The following is a 20010-nucleotide window of genomic DNA, read 5'->3' on the forward strand; positions in this document are numbered from 1 at the left end:
TGCCTGCCAGAGCCCCCGGATCTGTGTCACTGTCACTCCTCTGCCTGATGAGCTCACTGTCAGCAGATGCTTTTCACCAAGGAAGAGGAGAAGAAGCGCTGGTGCAGTCTGTAACCTGGCCTGTTCCCCTCACACTCCACTCACCTTGTCAGCTCTGGGCAGGGACAGCAATGTTCTTTCTGCAAGTAAAGGGCTGGATTGTGCAGCCCTTGCTCAGGGCGGTGAGCACTTACTGACACGGACAGTCCCACTGATCGCTGTGGGGCTACTCAGCACTCACAGGCAGCAGGGGCTGCAAAATCCTTGGAAGCAACATGATCTCAACTCTCGTTGCTGCAGGGGCTCCTTACACCCCCTCCCCACAGGGCTTTGGTAACACAGATCTAGAAGGGGGTGAGGTTTCAGCAGCTGTTGTGGGGCTGCAGACTTGGTTTAACTCCAGAAAACCAAGACCCAGATCTAGCCAAGGCCACAGGCATTAGCTAAGAACCAACAAACTCATAGCTGGAAACCAAACCCGCTCACCTGTATGTTTATTTTGAAGAAAACTGGTATTAGTCTTATAAGAATGTATTTAGTGTTTAGACCAGAGGTAGGTAACTTATGGCACAGGTGCCAAAGGCAGCATATGAGCTGATTTTCAGTGGCACTCCCACTGCCCAGATCCTGGCTACCGGTCCAGAGGGCTCTGCATTTTAATTTAATTTTAAATGAAGCTTCTTAAACATTTTGAAACTTTATTAACTTTACATACAACAATAGTTTAGTAGTATATTAGAGACTTCTAGAAAGAGACCTTCTAAAAACGTTAAAATGTATTACTGGCAAGCAAAACCTTAAATCAGAGTGACTAAATGAAGACTCGGCACAGCACTTCTGAAAGGTTGCCGACCCCTGGTTTAGACTCTATGAAACGCTTGTCAGTAGCTGCATGCATTGATTCCCTGGCAATGTCTGTATTCCATGCTATAAAGAAATATGTAGCTTTGCTTTATAAATCAGGGGCATCAGAACGGGAGGGGAGGGCCAGAAGGCCAGGGCCCCATCACTTTTAAAAGTGGGAGAGCTTTGCCCTCTCACTTTTTACCAGCCTTAAGGGCGAGCAATGGGGAGGAGGGGGCAGAGAGGAACGTGCAGGGGGCAGGGCCTTGGGGAGAAGAGGAGGCGCAAGGGCGGGGCCTCAAGGGGAAAGGGTGGCATGGGGGCAGGGCCACAGTTCAGGCGCTGGTGACCCCGCCCACACACACACTTCTAGGGAGTTTCCAGCATTCCTGTTTTAACTGTGAAAATCTTTGCTCTGAATTTGTGGACCCAGACATGGGAATCGACCCTCTCACCTCCCCTGTCAGGAGGCCTAGCAACAGTAAATGAACCATTGAGGAACATCACAATACAAAGGATTGGTGAATGGCTCTATCACATCTTTGCAATGCTACAGGCAAGGGAGCTCCTCTCATGGACTGGAAGGCCAAATGTAAAAAATAAAACAGGGTCAACAAGAAAATACTTTAGCTAATACTCTTCTTTGTGTCCTTTCACTCTTCCTTTCTTTTTCTCTTTCTGTTTGTCTCTCTTTTAGTCTTTATCCCAGGATTTATTGTGGTAATAGTGGCAAATTAGCTGAGTGAAAGAAGGATCCTTAAAGTTCTCAGTCCTCCTTACTGAAGAAAATAACTTCATGTTCTAACACGACAATACCCTGCTTTAGAGTGCACTAAAATACACCATATTATCCAACTTCTAAATAAGTTAACTACATCAGTATAGCAGTGGGAGAAGAATGAGAGCTATTTCTTGGGTTGTGGTGTGATGCTGTATGATTAAAGATGACCATTTATATAATTGATATTACCACTGTTATAAAATCACAACAAATTTTGTATGAAGTGTTTTCACGTAAGCTGTAATTGGAAAAGTTACAATCTATCAAGTATGATTACCCTGGTTAAATTGATGTATCATCTTTGTATCTAAAGTTATGAATTTTGGCTATGATTTGTCTCTCAAACATGTTTTGTTCCTAAAACCCCCTAGATAGATTTACATCACAGCGAGACACAGATTTACATCACAGCTGGACAGCTATGTGTTGATGGCCCACTAAGGACACTCCACTCTCACAATGGGCCATTGAGGAAACCTATCCCGCCCAGACAGCTCTTTCTGCAGATGCCTCAGACAGCAAGGTGCCAATGCCTGCCCAACTGCATCTTTCAACAATTTCTGCAGTTTGCATTCTGGATGTTTCAGTCCTCACACAACAGCTACACTCCAGAATGTTCCAGCTTTTCCTCCCTCAGGTCCAGCTCGGTCAGGGTCCAGCTGGTGCTGAGAGCAGAGGACAGCTCCCACAACACCCAGCTGTGAAATTGCAACCTCACAATCTGTGGGAGTCAGAGATACGGAGAGGAAGCTGTGCTGATCTTTGCTCCCTTCACTGATGTCAGTGTTGTCTACAAGGAGTTTCTTTACTCTGGACATGCACAGATACATCACAATGCTCTCATTGGCAAGACAGCCGCTGTGGGGTATTCCTTTCCTTGGGCACTTCTTCCCAGAAACTAGAACTTCTCTCTCCCCACCATTCCCTGCAGATACTAGGACCTCTCCCTACTCCCTCCTTGTCTCTGGCCAAGGGGGCTACCCTCTTCATTGCACCCCTGACCCTCCACCCCCAAAATGAGAGAAAGGGAAGATTGGTGCTAGGAAAGCTGCCCTCCTATGCCACCTAGGGCCCTTAATTGCCTTGGCCAGTCCTGAGCCTGGGCCCTTCCTGGGATGAGCCTCTTCCTCTTCTCTCTCCTCTGGCCTGTTCCCTTTCTCCTCCTCCACCACTGCCTCCTCCTGCCCTCCAGCTTCTCCCCCACACACGGTGCAGTTAGGGTCTGACAGGAGGCAAGTCGCAGCCGTTGTCGGGGAGTCTGGTGTGTTGGATTCAACACTGAAGCAACATGCTGCGCGTGGTGCCCTTACGTCCCATGTGGGCCCTGTTGCCCACATGATCTTTGTACCTAGAGCGTGTTTACATGGTCCAGCAGGGTCCCCATGGAGTAGTTACAGCTCAACACACAGCCAGCGGTTTGGGCAGTGACTCCATCAGTGCCCTGAACTTTGTTCAACATTGCCACAGCTTGTGTCTGATCAGACGCTCACCGTGCAGTCCGGGAACTGCCAGGGCCAGTGCACGGATGTTTTGTGCCCTAGGCTAAACTTCCATCTTGCGCCCTCCCCCTTCCCTAAGCTCCTGCCCTGAGGTGCCACCCCCCCTGTGGCAACTCCTCCACCCTGAGGTGCCCTCTGCAGCAGCTTCCCACCCCCACCCTCTGCCCTGAGGACCCCGTGCCCCAGCTCACCCCTGCTCCGCCTCCTCCCCGAGCACACGGCGGCTGCTTCACTGTTCCCGCCTCCCAGGTTTGCGGCACCAATCAGCTTAGGCGCCGCAAGCCTGGGAGGTGGGAGAAGTGAAGCAGCCATGGCATGCTCGGGGAGGAGGCGGAGCAGGGGTGAGTGTGCCGCCCCCCCCCCCCGTATTTGCTGCAGGCAGCCCCCCCCCCACACCCCAGCCCCCGCTCCCACCCCCAAAATGCCGGTGGTGGTTGGGGGGGCCGAAGTTCCAGCTACTGCAGTCACTACCAAAGAAAATGCCACCCTCCAAATGCCAGTGCCCTAGGCGATCACCTAGGTTGCCTAAATGGTTGCACCGGCCCTGGGCACTGCCACAGGGGTGGTGTAAAAATGTAAAAATTGGGAGGATTATTAAAAATGAGGGAGAGTTGGCATCTCTGCTTCCACCAAGAGTTCAGCTGAGGTACCGGAAGCAGGGCAGACATCTACAAATAGGGCCTCAGCGTCTCCTCTACTCAGTTATGCTCGGCCACACCAGGCTCTCAGGCTTCATCTGCTCTTTCAGCTGGGGGTGCAGGTCCCAGTGGTAGGAGACACACCCAGGCTAGCTCTAATTGAGCCGGCACACAGAAAATAAGGGCGATGACTGCAACTAAAACAGAATACCTCAAATGGTGGAGAATTGGAAAGATGCTCTGAATGTCCTTGTCAAACATTCATCCCTGGATTGAAAAACTTGTGTCTACAAGACAGGCACAAACATCTCATTAACAGTATATTTGAAACAATGTTTAAAAATAGGTTAACATATTCATATCACATGACTAGTTGAATTGGACTTTATTTTAACAAACAAACAGAATTGGAGTAGTGTTCCTGTGTTGGTAAGCAAGTAATAAATGCCTTACATGCAGATAGTACAAAAAAGAAATGCCTGGCAATGCTGAAAAAACAGCAGGAAATACAAGTGAAACGCTGATGTTTTTTTTCTCTCAAGCAGTCCATGACTGTTTAGGAAAGTAGCAAGTTGTTCCCTGGTCTCAGAAAAGTGGAGAAACACTGTTATAGATAACCTAAACAGTGTAGAAGTGAGCAGTAGTGGTCTTAACTAAGTCCTATGGAACTGAAGAAAGTATTTATTTACAGTACTTAAAATACACCATATAAGAAATTATTTCTTTAATAGAGCAATATTTTAATAAAAACATAAACTCACTTCAAGGACAGGCAAATTAATGAATATTAATACTTTTCACTTTCAAATTAAATCCCTTATTTTTCTTATCTAATCTTGCTAAAGCAAACAATTTCTTCACTACAAGAATATGTTGTCTAACCAGTTTGGGTGTTTAACTAGTAGTACCTTAAGTTACAATGTCATTTTAATATCCCATTAAAATTGTTTCAGGAATAGCTTTAATTGTAATCTTTTGGCAATGCTTTGGCAAAAATAAAATTATGCTTGAGGCTCATGACATTCTTTTGTAGCAGTGGTGTTGGTTTACTTGTTTTTTTCTCATTTTGTTGTTGTTGCTGCTTGCCGGCAGATGTGTTAACTTAAAGGTGTGAGATGCAATGATGTGGTTGTGAGTGCTGAAAGAGAGAGATTGGAGTTGAAACAGAGTAAGTGGAATCCTGGCTTCATTGAAGTCAGTGACAAAACTGCCATTGACTTTGGTGGGACCAGGATTTCACCCAGAAAGTCTCAGTTCAGTTCATAGAATTATAGGTACCAAGGCCAGAAGGGACAATTAGATCATCTGAGCTCATATATAACATAAGCCATAGAATTTCACCCACTTCCCCCTGTATTGAGTCCAATAGGTTGTATTTGGCTAAAGCATTTCTTTCAGAAAGGCATCCAGTCTGGATTTGAAAACAGCAAGAAATGGGGAATCCACCACTTCCCTTGGTAGTTTGTTCCACTGGTTAATCACCCTCACAGTTTTTTTTAAAGTGTGTCTAATTTGAATTTATCTGGCTTTAAATTCAAGCCACTGGCTCTTGTCATGCCTTTCTCCACTACATTAAAGAGCTCGTTAGTACCTGCTATTTCCTTCCCATGAAGGTACTTGTACACCCCAATCAAGTCACCTCTTGATCTTACTTTGTATAAGCTAAACAAAAATTGAGCTCTTCAGTCTCTCACTGGCATTTTCTCCCTCTCCCTGCCCCAGAGTCAGTTTTGTGGCTCCTTTCCAGTTTTTCAACATCTTTTTTAAAATGTGGACATCAGAACTGGACACAACATTCCAGTATCAGTTTCACCAATTAACGCATGTAAAAACCCCACTGAGGAAGACTGAAGAGGGGGTGGATTGATATTTATGATTCTTGTTGTCTTTGTTGGTTGCTCCATATTAAGTGGCAGGACAAGTTCAGCAATGAGAATATTCATTGCTGAACCCATCAACCACTTCCATCAGCACTGGTTTGGTTTTGACCGCTTTCTTGGCATGGACACATTACCGGGATGGAAGATTAATGAATTCCACAACATGTTTAGCAAGGAATGCCGCTACATGGTCAGTGGTCACGTGGATGCCAAAAGTTTTGGTGGTACAATAAGGATGTCAATAATGGATGTAGACTGAGAATCCAGCCAGACCATCATAAGGTCCTAGGTAGAGACTGAGCTGCAAGGAGGCAGAGTCCTTTGGGATTTGCCCTGATAATGATAATCTAGCATTATTTCTTATACAGATGCTGCCTCAAGATTAACTTGCCCCATTACGCTCTTTGGTGTCAGGATCTAATAAGCCACCATTTCTGGTTAGTTAAGGGGATGTCATTTCAGAAAGTGTAACATCAGTTACACATCGCTGAGTGATACTTACTATTTTAAGCAAATACTCATCTTTTTGGTATTTGCTTTAGTGAGTAAATTAAAGTCAACTCTCTGGGTTAGATAAACACAATCATTCCTATTGTAGCTCAAGAACTAGTTTTAAAAAAATGACTGACCAGACAAAAGTGTAAAACCACTGGATATATTCCCATTGGTGAGAGTTTTTAGGACTGCATGTGAATGCTCAGAGTAATACAAATTCAAAAAATGAATAGGTTACACTTAGTGGAACCTATTCTGTTTGACTCTGTGTATTTAAAGTACATCTTAATGTACTGGATATATTTTTGGTTTGAAGGATTTTGGTATGAATGTAATGAATTGAAATGCCAGAATAACTCAAACACTGCGTATGATCATCCCATGCAAGAGTCTATTTTAATGTTCAGGATATATAATTAAATTTGTTTCCAGAGAACAACATAGAAAATGTCCATTCTCTCTTTTCAGGGAACAAAATCAGGATGAGCCACATCATTCACCTATTTACTTGCTCTGTCACGCATTGAAGGATCCAAACTGTAAATTAAAGAAACTAAAGTAAGAAATAGTTCCTTCCTTTTATAACCTCCCATCTTTACTGCTATTATCCCAGAAATTCTACTGCCATTCAGATCTTCCCCAGGGCTGCCCAGGAATTTGTTTAGCTGTCCAGTCCATGGGGCAGATACTCAGCTGATGTAAACTGTCCTAGCTCCATTGAAGTCAGGTTACACCAGCTGAGTGTTTTCTGGAACACATGCTGGGTTGACATATATGTCAGCCTAGCAGTTCAACAACATTTATCCCAACTCCCATAGCAAGAGGTGAGCAGGAGAGACAGAGTGAAGCAGTGTGGCCAGGGTGTGGCTTGAGGTCAGGAAAGACTCAGGAGTCTGGAGAGAATATTGTGGGTATTTTACTCTTAGGTATTTCTAAGGAGCCTGTCACCGTGGTGTCTGAGCCCTGTATGTGTTTCTTTGTTTAATGTTCATGTATTCTCATCAGATCTTATTTCTCCCTGATTCAAAGGTGACGATTTGCGGGAAGCTGTGGATGGTTTCTCTTTTTCTCTGTCCCACTGTGACAGTTCTCGGGGCATCCAGGACTGAGAGTCACCTTGTTTCCTCTGCCTCCAGAGGGAGTCTTACTTGTAATAGCTGGTCATCAACTTCCTGACACCACCAGCCCTCACTCCCTCAAGTACTCTCCTCTGGGCTTATGCCTGCCCCAGTTTTGCCTTGCAGGTTAACAAGAGGGACACCCCAATTGCTGAGTCCTTTTAAATCATTCCTCTGTTATACCCAGCTCCTGACACTAGCTACTCACAGCACTATCAGATTCTATGCACCCAAAGGTGCCATGTACCCCAGTTTACCAGATTTACCTTAAATCACCACTCCGGTGCAGCATGCAGCACTTGTGAACTCTTGTAATAAAACAAAAGTAGCTTTATTTAAGAAAGAAATAAAGATTAATCTAGAAATGAGAGAAAGTTATGGAAACAACTGGTTACAACAGAAAACAAAATCATAAAATGCGAACCTGGGTCTGTACTTGTCTGTAGTTACCTGTCTCATCTAATGAATTAGGTTTCCCCACAAAGTTCAATCTGTTGCAGAACTAGCTGGTTTCACAAGAACCAGGATCCAAATATTCGGGACAGCCCCCTGCCCTTGCTCCTGAAGGGGTTTCCTCGTGAATGAATACAGAGTGCCTTTCCCTACACTCTGTTATACTGAAAATAGTCTTTTTCTTTATTCATAGCCAGGGCAATCCCCTGCCTGCTGTAAGGTTCCTTTTCATCCCAAAGTGGTTTTGATTATTTGCAATTGTCTTGGATGGTTTTCAATTGACTGTTTTGGGATTTGGCTAGAGTAGACAACTCACACAGCCTTACATTAGCTAGCAGGCTGACTAGGGAGGGATGACAAATCCCTCTTACTTGAATGGGTCATCACCAGGACACATTACTCCGGTGACTAATTTTTATTGTAAGTCCATAAAGCATACTTTCAGTATATATACATTGTTCCATAAGTATTATCCATACGTGTCTCTTTCAGTGATTGAGTCTTGACAAGTTATAAGCTTTCTGTAGATACATTACATGTTATACTTGATGGATAAATATCCTGTATGATGTGTTTGGTGTATTGAGCTTGTCAGGTCTGAGGCAAGAGCTGTTTGCAAAGAAGAGGGGACCCTTTTCCAAGGGCTCTCTGTGTCAGACCCACCCCAGTTTCTTTTCTCTTATTCTCTTTATTCCCTCTTATTACACCCACTCCATCACATGCTGACCCTGGGGTTGTTCCTGGAAAAGGCTTTAGCATAGAGGTGATCTTTCATTTTGCTTTGACCATGGCCAGGCAGCACTCAGCTTGATGCCCACTAAGAAGCAGTTCTACATCTGAGTTGTAGCTGTTGAGAACACTCTGCTCCAATGCCCCAGAGTCTGAACCTGGTCATCTCCAGTTGGATTGTCCTTGTGGAGCACAGTTGTGCTGCTGGGTGCTGGATGGATAAACCAGTCTGTGAGACTATGTGTGCTAGAGAACTTTGGCCTTGGCAGCAACAGCACATCTCCCTACCGTACCAGTAACACTGCACAGCCACACACAGACATGTGCAAGGCAGAGTACCTGGGATCACATCACCTCTGGTATTTAGTCTGCTCAAAGCAAATGCAATCATATGTTGTCCAGCATCTTGTCCCTCCTCATTGTTTCAACACAACCACTGTCAGAGCAGCTGCAGTGGTGCAATGAGTCTCCTCCCCAGTGCAGTTCCACACAGGCCCTTCTCATCCTTCCATGACCGTGTTGATAACCCAGAATCACTGAGCTCAACACGTGGGTATTTGGGTGAAATGTAATGGCCAGTGACGTGCAGGAGGTCAGACTAGAGGATCTAATGGTCTCTTCTGGCCTTAAACTCTATGAAGCTGATTCTGTCACCTGTCTAGCTGCTCACTGGTGCATTAGAAATTCTTGTGCAAAACATAAAAGTCTAAGTCAGTAGTTAGTCAGCACTGCCATGGTGCATGTGCATGGACACAGACACCCCACAAGGCACAATGGCTGTCTGTTGACAGCATCCTCAGCAATTTCCACACTCCTGAGATCTTCTAAGGAGAACACAGAGCAGGGTAATTGGTTAAAAAAATTAACATCCGGATGAACCCTACCCTCTGCACTCCCACTGTTAGCCAAAAGGGCTCGTTTCCCCCTGGAGCTTACCTAATTACACCAAGGAGGCACGGAGACAGGAAGACGAGTACCACACCCTTTATTGATCGGTCAGCTGAGCGGGTGTTCCTCTCGGCTAGTGCCAGAGAAAGAGACACACCTTACATGGCCAGATGGGCTTACCTTTATACCCCGAAACAAACAACTTAGCCTACGTTTGTCTACGTCATTTGGTTGACCTGTAGAACCTGTACATGCATCTGTTAGGGGATAATTGGATATGCAGGATATATATATCATTTTGTGGGGGCTACAAGATACATCTGTTGAGGATACATTTGTCATTATGAAGGGGACACAAGATACATCCGTTGACCCTTTGTACTAGATACTTTGGATGCATACATGTGAACGCAGCTGCATACACTTGGGGAGCCAACATATACTTGGGGAGCCAAACAAAACTGATAAGCGAAATAGCTGACTTAGGTAGATACACGGCCTTCAGTCTAATGAGTTCTGTAAGCTTTCCAACACAGTTTGGACAAGCATAACATAACTTTGGTTTACTCAGGCCTAATACGGAAAGGCTTCATTAGCACTATGATTTTTCCAACAACTCCCCCCTTTGAGAATACTCACCAAACCTTTTGGCTGAGTTTTCTCACACTTTGAGGCCAAAAAGCAATGAAGCTCTGCAGAAATATTTACAACTGCTCTTTTAAGCTTAGTCACCCCCAACCCAGGAATGAATGCATGGACAAAAGAGTGGAACCTTGTTCATTTAACAACTAAGGGAGCGGGGCACTGACTATAACTCAGGTAGGCATACTCAATGGTTTAATTTCCCAGATGTCTCAGTGAATAATTTAGTCCCATATGCATCCTCCCCATGGACCCGGCAGGATTCGGTATGTGGTAGCCACACCCACCCTAACCGGTTCATATGCTTGGAAGGAGCACTGTAAATGTACACACTTTCATCCAGAAAGTGTCCAAATATGTTTCCATGACCACAGATCAGATGGTACTTCAGATGTGTCTGTAAGGGCAGTGGGCCAAGTCTGGTACTCAAGATTACTCCAAATGGCCATCAGCTGGTCATTCAGGAAATCCTGGATTTCTAAACATACTAGATCCCACTGCAATGCCTTCCCAGTCTTAGTGATATTTAATACCATCTCTGTCTTCAAAAATAAGGCTAGTGGCCTTTTCTAGTTGGCCCAATTTCTTAGCATATTCTTGGCTTTGAAAAATAATTCAGATGACTGCAACACTATTGGCCCCAGCCCACAGGGATCTGGTCAATTCCCCTTTCTCCAGAGGAAATAACCCAGGCTCTTTGTTGTGCTAAGCTAATGGCAGCCCCTTGTGAGCAATCTGGGTATGTAAAAGTGATCTGAAAACTGGATAAAGACAATGTCATTTAAAATCCAATTAGGAAGGGCAATACATACTAAAGGATTTATCCAAAACACAGGGCGCAGCCTGTAGAATAAACCCCAAAATCCAAGTAATTCCACATTCCCAAACATGGGTCCCACAAGTTTTTTTCTGCCAGTGTATAATTCCTCGGGTTTCTTCACCAGGGTCAGTTCTCAATGTCCTTTTTAGTCAGGAATTCCTGGACTTTGGCAATGTCAGTGGAGTGAGTGGTTTTTTTCTTCTTTCCCCAAACAGTTGTAGTTCAGCATTCTACAGGGGAGGGATTAGGAATACACCAGCCTGTAATGGTTTTTGATTCTTCTAGAAAAGTTCAAAGGCACAGTAGGTCTGTCAGCGGACAAGGGAGAGGTTAGCTAGCACGTCACCTTGTCCTTTTTCCCTGCTGTCCAGAAGGCACAGTGGAGCTAGAAGAAGGAATAGGCTAATCATATAGGAGAGTTCTCCTTATGTGGACGGGTCTTTTTGCAGTGAGAATCATGTGTCCAAGCAGTCAGTCTTTGGCACTTCACAGCGGTGTTGGTAATCAGCAGGACTCAATAAGGGCCTTTCCAGCGTGGAGCCAAAGCAGTCTTTCATTGGTGGACCTGTACATTGATCCGGTCTCCAGGTTCCATGGAGTGGCAGGGCTGCTAGGGTCTTCGGGTAGTGCGTCTTTACCTGTGTAAAAAGGAAACCTAACACATTGCATTAGTGTCTTTGCAGATTGTACAGCCCCCCTTTTCTGGTTGTTAGCCAAGTGTCCTTGAACGAAGTCAGTGTATTTTTTTTTTTTTTTTTGGACTGAGCTTGCTAGTTAAAGTTTTTCTCATTTAACTCGTTCTTTTTCCTTTCCCCTTTTTGGCTTCCTTTTTTAACCTACAAAGGAAACTTTTACTTTTTACGTATACACCTTTTGTTAACAATGAACACATACACATTGCTGTTATACAGTACATTAGTCTTATTATTTAATGTATGCCACATGTATCCTTCTACTAAAATAACCTTATTACAGAGCTTTGGAACAACAAGCCAGGACAAGCACACCCACTTTGATGAGTTCATTTAATACAAGCTCTAGTTCAATAGCTTCCCACCATCCCCAGCCCTCTGGCTAGAAATCTGAGGTAGCCAGAAGGATCCCATGTACAATATGGGGAGTGGGTTAACTTTTTATGTCCTTGCTTTCAAAGACTGTTAGTATGCAATTTGGTCAATGCAGTTTTTTTCTTTTACTTAAGAAAATACATAAGACTTTAGTATATCACATTTTTCTGATGTATCCAAACACTTTGTATTTTAAGTTGAACAAAACAAATATCTGCATTTCAATTCAAGCTTTCTGCTTTATTTCAAACCAGACCATCCCATGAAAATATTAATCACAACAATTTGACCACAAGACAGAACATAGAACACAAAACTTAATTTTTACTCTGCCAGTAAATCACGATACGTTGAATGCTGTTCAGCTGGCATTAGTTTTCTTTGATTATCTGAAAGACCAAAACAGAGGTCTCCCCCTTCTGGGCAGTCAATTATTGCTTAAAATATACAAATACCCTTGTTAATTTCAGGCAAAACAAGGGAATTACCCCATATTTTCTTGTATATGTTTTATAGGCAGCCCAGGTTTCAGTGGCTTTTACCTTATCAGTTAGATAATTTGCATTAATACAGATGCTTTCTGGCTTGCTTTTTACTTTTAACTCCTGCTTTTAAACACTGAAAGAAAACATCACCACTTATAGTGCCTTAGAGCCTAATAAATTTTCATTTACATAGCACTGTATACATTCTTCAGCTAATTCAACAAAATTGTTCATAGCCAAATGATTGCAATCTAATAATTTCTTTGCCTGAATTTATTTACAAACATTTTAAAAAAACACCAAGAACTTTTCTCTTTAGCATTTTTACAAAGTTCAACTACTATTCCTTCCAGCAACTACAGAGTTAACTCTTCACTCTCCTTCAAATCACTTGCTCTTTCCTTATATCACTTGCTTTGTCTTTCAACAGCCACTTACCAATTCAAATCGCCATTCCAAATATCCTCCTGAGTATTTGAAATCCCCATGCTTATACTCACTTACTTCTTCCTTCCACGAGACCCTCAAAAGTTTCCAACCTGTTCTCCAAGCTCTCTGTCTGTTGCCCGCCCGGGCCCGATCCTTTTTTTTTTTTTTTTTTTTTTTTTTTTTTTTGCACTGAACCGTTTCTTTCATGGGCTTCTGCCCCCACCCTTCTGCTTTTTTTTTTCCTAAAACATTTTATTCACAAGACAACCCGAGTCCTCCCTCGTGAGGCTTGCCACCTGGGCAAAACGCATGGCCCACTGGCGTTAACTATTTAATTGCCTCTTGTAGCAAACACACTGCTGTTACGGCGTATGCTGAGCACGAATGGTTACATTTTAACAAGTCCCTGAAGGACTGGTACTTGCTTAGCCAGGGCTTCCTTTTCTCCAACTACTCTATTGCCCAGTCCTGCTACGACTGGGGGTAGATCCTTTCACCTGCCACCCTTCCTGGTCAACCAGGGTGGAGAGAGGAATGCTAAACCCTTCTCCAGTTCTCAGACTTACTGCAGCTGAGAATGGGCACATCTTTAATTATGCAATCCTCAACATATAACACCAACAGAACCAAATAAAACAAACATAAAACAACAAGGGTAAAACAAATAGATGGTGTAAATTCTACAGGGTTCCCCCATTCTCTATTGCTCACCAAACTGTGCCAAATTTCTGTTACCAATTTATGCCTCATGTCAGGTGATCAAACTGACACTGCAGGACGTTGCAGGAGGATAGAGAAAATACACCATATAACCAAATTTTAAAGCTTCATTAAAATGATAAAACAACAATGGAGAGTGTTGGGAATGCTCCCACATCACTCAAGAAAGATATAAATGCCCCATACTTACACATATCCAGACTGGCCACGTCTGTATATAACATTCAGAAAAGGGGAATAGGTGGACGGGAGATTATCCTGTATACAGCTTGTTCAGAATTTCCAACATGCTTTCGCTCTTGGGAAGGCTGTTCTTTTACACCCTGGAATCTCCTGCGGTGTCTCTTTCAGAGATTCTAGTCCAGGTCAGCTACCTGTGGCTTCTCCAGTGTCACCAAGCCACACCAACACCGGCATCCGTCACAAAGTCAGACTGTTGGATCTCACCAAACAGTTAAGCTTTGCAAATGTAATCTCAGTTCTGTAACTTGTACTGCCTTTGGTTTGCTTGACCTTGAGCATAAAACAACTTTCTCTTTTTATCTCTGGGCGAAGCTGAGTTTTAAATTAACCCGTTTCTAGACAAATTGCTCACACTGTGTCAGAGGCTTTTCTTTGGTGATTAAAAGCTCCTCTGAGATATATGATCCTATCTAGATTAAAGGTACCTTTTAATGGGCATTGTTTAGATGGATCTTCACGCGTATAAAGATTCCAATTCTCTAAATACCTGCAGGTTTTAGAACCATAATGTACGTACATATAATATGCTGGGGTACCCTTAGGGGGTGAGGTGGAATGTTTAGACTGTCCCTTACCCACATGGAAAAGAAGGGGGGGGGAGAGAAGATGGGTTCACACGCTCCTAGACCCGGTTACAGTTTTGGCTTCCAGCATACCAATAGAACAAGAAACAAAAGTACCCCTACCAAAAAGAAAAGCCAGCCCTGGGGCTGCTCTAAGTCCCAGTAATTGTTCAGCACAGCCCACGGACTTGTGGAGTTAATGGAATTATTCATTAGCCGTGTCTGAACCTAGGTACCTTAACCAGAAAGCTTTTACCCACACACACCTTCCTATTTGTGGGTTCCTTTACCGTTAGGGGCCCAAGGTCCCAACCCGCACTTCGGGGGCGTTAATCCTCAAACCCAGGAGGTAACGCACTTACCACGCCCGGAGTGGCCACGTCTGGCAGGTGGACTCTCTTCTGGTACTGTCTTGCCTCCGTGTCGTTTGGAGTTCTCTATGGAGGGGGCGTAGCCATCCCGGCCGATTGCGGCGACCCGGAGCTCGAGCAAACCAATAGCTCAAGGTGGCCACTCTCCTGAGCCGTCCTCGGCCGCCGGTCAGCGCCCCCAACAGGGAGAGAAGTCCCGGCGTGGAGTCGCCATTTGTTAGCCAAAAGGGCTCGTTTCCCCCTGGAGCTTACCTAATTACACCAAGGAGGCACGGAGACAGGAAGACGAGTACCACACCCTTTATTGATCGGTCAGCTGAGCGGGTGTTCCTCTCGGCTAGTGCCAGAGAAAGAGACACACCTTACATGGCCAGATGGGCTTACCTTTATACCCAAACAAACAACTTAGCCTACGTTTGTCTACGTCATTTGGTTGACCTGTAGAACCTGTACATGCATCTGTTAGGGGATAATTGGATATGCAGGATATATATATCATTTTGTGGGGGCTACAAGATACATCTGTTGAGGATACATTTGTCATTATGAAGGGGACACAAGATACATCCGTTGACCCTTTGTACTAGATACTTTGGATGCATACATGTGAACGCAGCTGCATACACTTGGGGAGCCAACATATACTTGGGGAGCCAAACAAAACTGATAAGCGAAATAGCTGACTTAGGTAGATACACGGCCTTCAGTCTAATGAGTTCTGTAAGCTTTCCAACACAGTTTGGACAAGCATAACATAACTTTGGTTTACTCAGGCCTAATACGGAAAGGCTTCATTAGCACTATGATTTTTCCAACACCACCCACCAACTAAATCCTCTTTTCCATGGTTCTCCAGCATCCACTGATTGCTCCCATCCCTCCAGCCCCAAGGCACTCCGGTGGGGGACAACTTCAGTAAGCATTCTCCAGGCTTTGGGCCCAGAGCCCTCACATCTCTAGCTCCTAAGGGAAAGCACAGGAGAGAGAGAGAAACTGAGTTCAGCTACAAAGACTCCTGTGGCACCTTATAGACTAACAGAACTGTAGCGGGGTGGACCCTCGCTCCTGCCCTGAAGGGCTTAAAACAGCCCAGGTGAGGGCTGTGACTGGGTCAAGAAGCCTGGGCTGATTGGGAAAAGTAGGCTTGGATGTGGCCATGCCCCAATCAGGCCTAGCTGGCCCCTATAAGAGGCTGTGAGCCAGAAGCCCAGGCAGTCTCCCTCTTCCTGTAGAAGGAGAAGGGCCTGGCTGCAGGGAGCTAGAGACAAAGTACCTGAGGGGAGCAGGGCTAGGGAAAGGCAGAGGAGCTGGGGAGCTCCTGCCTGGAAAGCCCCAGGCTGCGGCCTAACATTGGACTAACAGGTACTGGGGGTTGCAGAGGGCAGCCCAGGGGTAGGCCAAGGCAGCAGGTCCAAACTCTCCTTGCCAGTGATGAATAGGCTGATACTGCAGCCTGCCCCAGGGTGTGGGGGCTAGACGATGACTGGCAGTAGCCTTATACTGAGGCGAGATGGGAATAGTGGGTGGGGGTTCCCTGGGGAGGGGAGACCCTAACACTGAGGGGTTACTGGCAGGGGCAGCACCCCAGGTAAAAGGGCACTGGGTCCAGGGAGGGACACAGGGGCCAGAGGACAGGTGGACCACCAGCCTGCAGAAGGCTCTCCAGAGCTGGAACTGAGCTAATTCCCAGAAGTCACCAGCAGGAGGTGCTGCAGGGGTGAATCCGCTCATCTACAAGAAACTATTGGAGCATAAGCTTTCATGGGTGGATGGCCACTTCTTCAGATGCACACCACCACACACAGAGATATGGACACACCCAGCTGCAGTAACACACAGAGATGCTGAGATCAGCTCTGTATGGGAAGGCTTCAGCTAAGGAACTGCCCAGATACTCAGGTGCACATCCCCCTCTAGAGGATAAACCCAAAATTATATTGCCTTATGCTGCACAGAGAACTATACAATGTAAACTCATTAAAATTCTCCCCCTCCCTCAGCGTGGAGGAAGATATGCTCACCTTTTTGCCCCCCTTCCCCCCCCCCGCCAGTTATGAATTCCACAGACTGTCTTTAGAGAAAATAAAAACAAGTTTATTAACTACAAAAGATAGATTTTAAGTGATTATAAGGATTAGCAAACAGATAAAAGCTGTATCAGAGGGGTAGCTGTGTTAGTCTGGATCTGTAAAAGCAGCAAAGAGTCCTGTGGCACCTTATAGACTAACAGACGTATTGGAGCATGAGCTTTCATGGGTGAATACCCACTTCATTGGATGCAACCGACGAAGTGGGTATTCACCCACGAAAGCTCATGCTCCAATACGTCTGTTAGTCTATAAAGTGCCACAGGACTCTTTTCTGCTTTTACAGATAAAAGCAGATTATCTAGCAAAAGAAACAAACACGCAAGATAAGCTTAAATACTAAAGATACTGAGGAGTCTGGTGGCACCTTAATAAGTAGTAATTTCTCAACCAAGATATTGTTTTAGGCAGATTGCAGAGATTCTTGAAGGTCAACTGTACTTGCCTGCAGCTTAAAACCTCAGATATTTCATTCACATGCTACTCCACCTATTAGCCTGGGCTCAGCTTTTCTTCCCCCCACTTCACCCCCCAGTCTTTGTTTAAATGTTTACAGCAGTCATTGTAGGCAAGGAGCCAGTGAAGAACAAACTCCCCTGCCGTAAATAGGTTTTACGTATGGTAGGAATCCTTTGTCTCCCAGTGTGATTCCCACCCTGGGTAAATGGAAAAGTACTAATATTGTCATGGTGTCCAATATCAGGTGACTTGCACACATGACCCTAGTCTGGTTGCAGCACTGCCAGAACCCATGTCAGTGTGTTGCGGCCAGGATCCCACTGACTCAGCATTGGGTCTTCTTCTGCTGCTAGGGCCCCGGGCTGGGACATAGTGGAGCAGGAGGGCCTGCATCCCCCCTGCCACCCAACTCATGGGTTGCAGTCTCCCCCTCTTCTGGGTCATTTGGATGCAAGGGCCTGGGCTTATTGTTATATATTATTGTTGCTCAGACTCTGTCTGAGGGCTCTGTGTTGCTTGATAACTTGTCTCTCTCACCAACAGAAGTTGGCCCAATAAAAAAATATTACTTCATCTATCTTGTAGCTCTAAAATGCTGGGACCGACATGGCTACAGCTATACTGCATTGTAGAGAGGTCAGCCAGGGCTCACCTCTCTCCAGGGCGGCGGGGAACCACACCACCAGTCTCACTGGTTGAGAGTTGAGTGGGTGGGACTTAAGGGATGTTGTACCCATCCTGAAATCTGGCTGGTCAGTGGAAAGAGCTGGGCGGTGTTTAGAGAGGAAGTCTTACCACAAATCTTGTTCCTCATTTGGTCAATGGCATTGGCAGAGGTTTGGGTTTTGAAACGTCTGGGCCATTCTCAATTGCCCAACACTGGTCTTCCATTGGCCAAGGGGTGGGGCTTGGAACAGGGCCTACGGTAGAACTTATGGCTCAGTCTCAATGCTGATTGGTCAGGGACAGGGGCTGGTAGGTAGGGCCACCTGTCAGATCAGCTATGACAAGTCCTGTTCACACCATGATTGCTCTTCCCTGTGTTTCGCTCTCCTGCAATTTTCAAGGTTGTTGTCTCACAAATGCTGGCTGTGGGGATTTCTGTTCTCAGAACCAACCAGAGCTTGACAGAGCTGAAGCTGAGTGATAATAATCTGGGAGATGCTGGCATGCAACTGCTGTGTGAGGGACCGAAACAAAACTGCAAATTACAGAGTCTGCAATGTGTAATATTTACTTTCCTCTGTGTGTTTACAGATGTCCTCTGTGTAAAGATGTGACAGGGTGTATGGCTGGTGTCTGCTCCCTGCAGCTACATGGAGAAGCTGGGAATTCAGTGTCTCCAGAACCTGTGTCAGTAGTTCACAACATGCCCCAGCCTGCCCTGTTTGTAAAATGAAAACTTTAATTACAGCTGAGCTCACACTGGACAACTAGCGCCTCAGCTCTCTGGTGTTTGGGGAACACACACACACACATACACACATTAAAAGTTGGTATCTGTGTATTAAAAAGAGCTCACTCTTACCCTTCAGTTAGCAGTCTATTTTACAGATCATTTTAATAGTTTTGACACCTTGATATTTTCATCTATAACTAATAGAATGATTCTAAACCTCCCCATGTGAGCAGAAATGGTCAACTTGAGTTTACGCTTCAGCCCCAGCCATGGTGGCTTCTCCCTTTGGTGTTCCCAGAGTTGGGGCAAAATGTGCTCCCAGCTGAGAGCCAGCACCAGTTTGAAGAAACACCCTTTGAAGTGCACCATGTTGGGGATGGGGAGGTGTGTTTACAGTCATAAATAGAGCAGGTGAGAGTAGGTACCAATTGTACTCATTATACAAAAACTGAGGCTTTTCCTTTTTCTTTTTCAATACATTTCTGTTCTTTTCCTTCTTTCTAGGTAGAAGCCCCATCCCAGGCCTCTGAGATTCTGGGGAAGTTATGGGACTTGAGGCCAGATTTTCAAAAGAACTCAGCACCCAGCAGCTCCAATTGTGACATTTCCAATCAGATTTTCAAAACACCTGCACATTGGATCCTGAGCCCTCTTGAAAATCTGCCCCAAAAGCACCAGCAAAATGAACCACAAAATCAACCTCCTTTTGCACCAGCTGCTGTCTGTCATTGGAGGTTTCGTGTTAATGCCACTAACCCCCAATTCAGGTTCCCCTTTACTCTCCCCAAGAGACCAGATCCATTGCCTGGAGGGCAGAAGTGCTTCTGTCCCCATCTATTCCCAACAGGCTTCATGCAAGACCTTCAAAACTCTGCCTGTTAGTATGTAGATGGACAGGACTCATCTCAGGCCTGTCTGTTTTCTCCTTTAATTCTGATCATCAGTGATGTTTATCCTTCAAAGTATGGGTCTGTGGGTAGGACAGTGGAAGCTCACAAACTGTCTGCATTACCTATTCTTTGTTGAACGAAAACCCATGCTGTGCCAATGACACTCACTGAACTGTCTGCAGCTATAAAAAAATAGCCTTGGGAGAGATCTTGCTATAAAGATCTGTAGTTTCCGCATCGGAGTGTTCCCTTTTTAAGACTTCTGAAATCATGCTCCACACCTCGTCTCTCTCAGATTTTGGAAAGCACTTCAGATTCTTAAAACTTGGCTGGAGAAATCTCACACTGGTGCCTTCTTTACATTTTGTTAAATTTGCTGTGAAAATATTCTTAATGTTAGCATCCGAGACTGCTATAACATGAAATATAGGGCCATTATCTTTGAAAATTCATGGAGGTCCCAGACAATTGG

The sequence above is a fragment of the Mauremys reevesii genome, unplaced genomic scaffold (assembly GCF_016161935.1).
Source record: "Mauremys reevesii isolate NIE-2019 unplaced genomic scaffold, ASM1616193v1 Contig52, whole genome shotgun sequence".
Taxonomy (NCBI): Eukaryota; Metazoa; Chordata; order Testudines; family Geoemydidae; genus Mauremys; species Mauremys reevesii.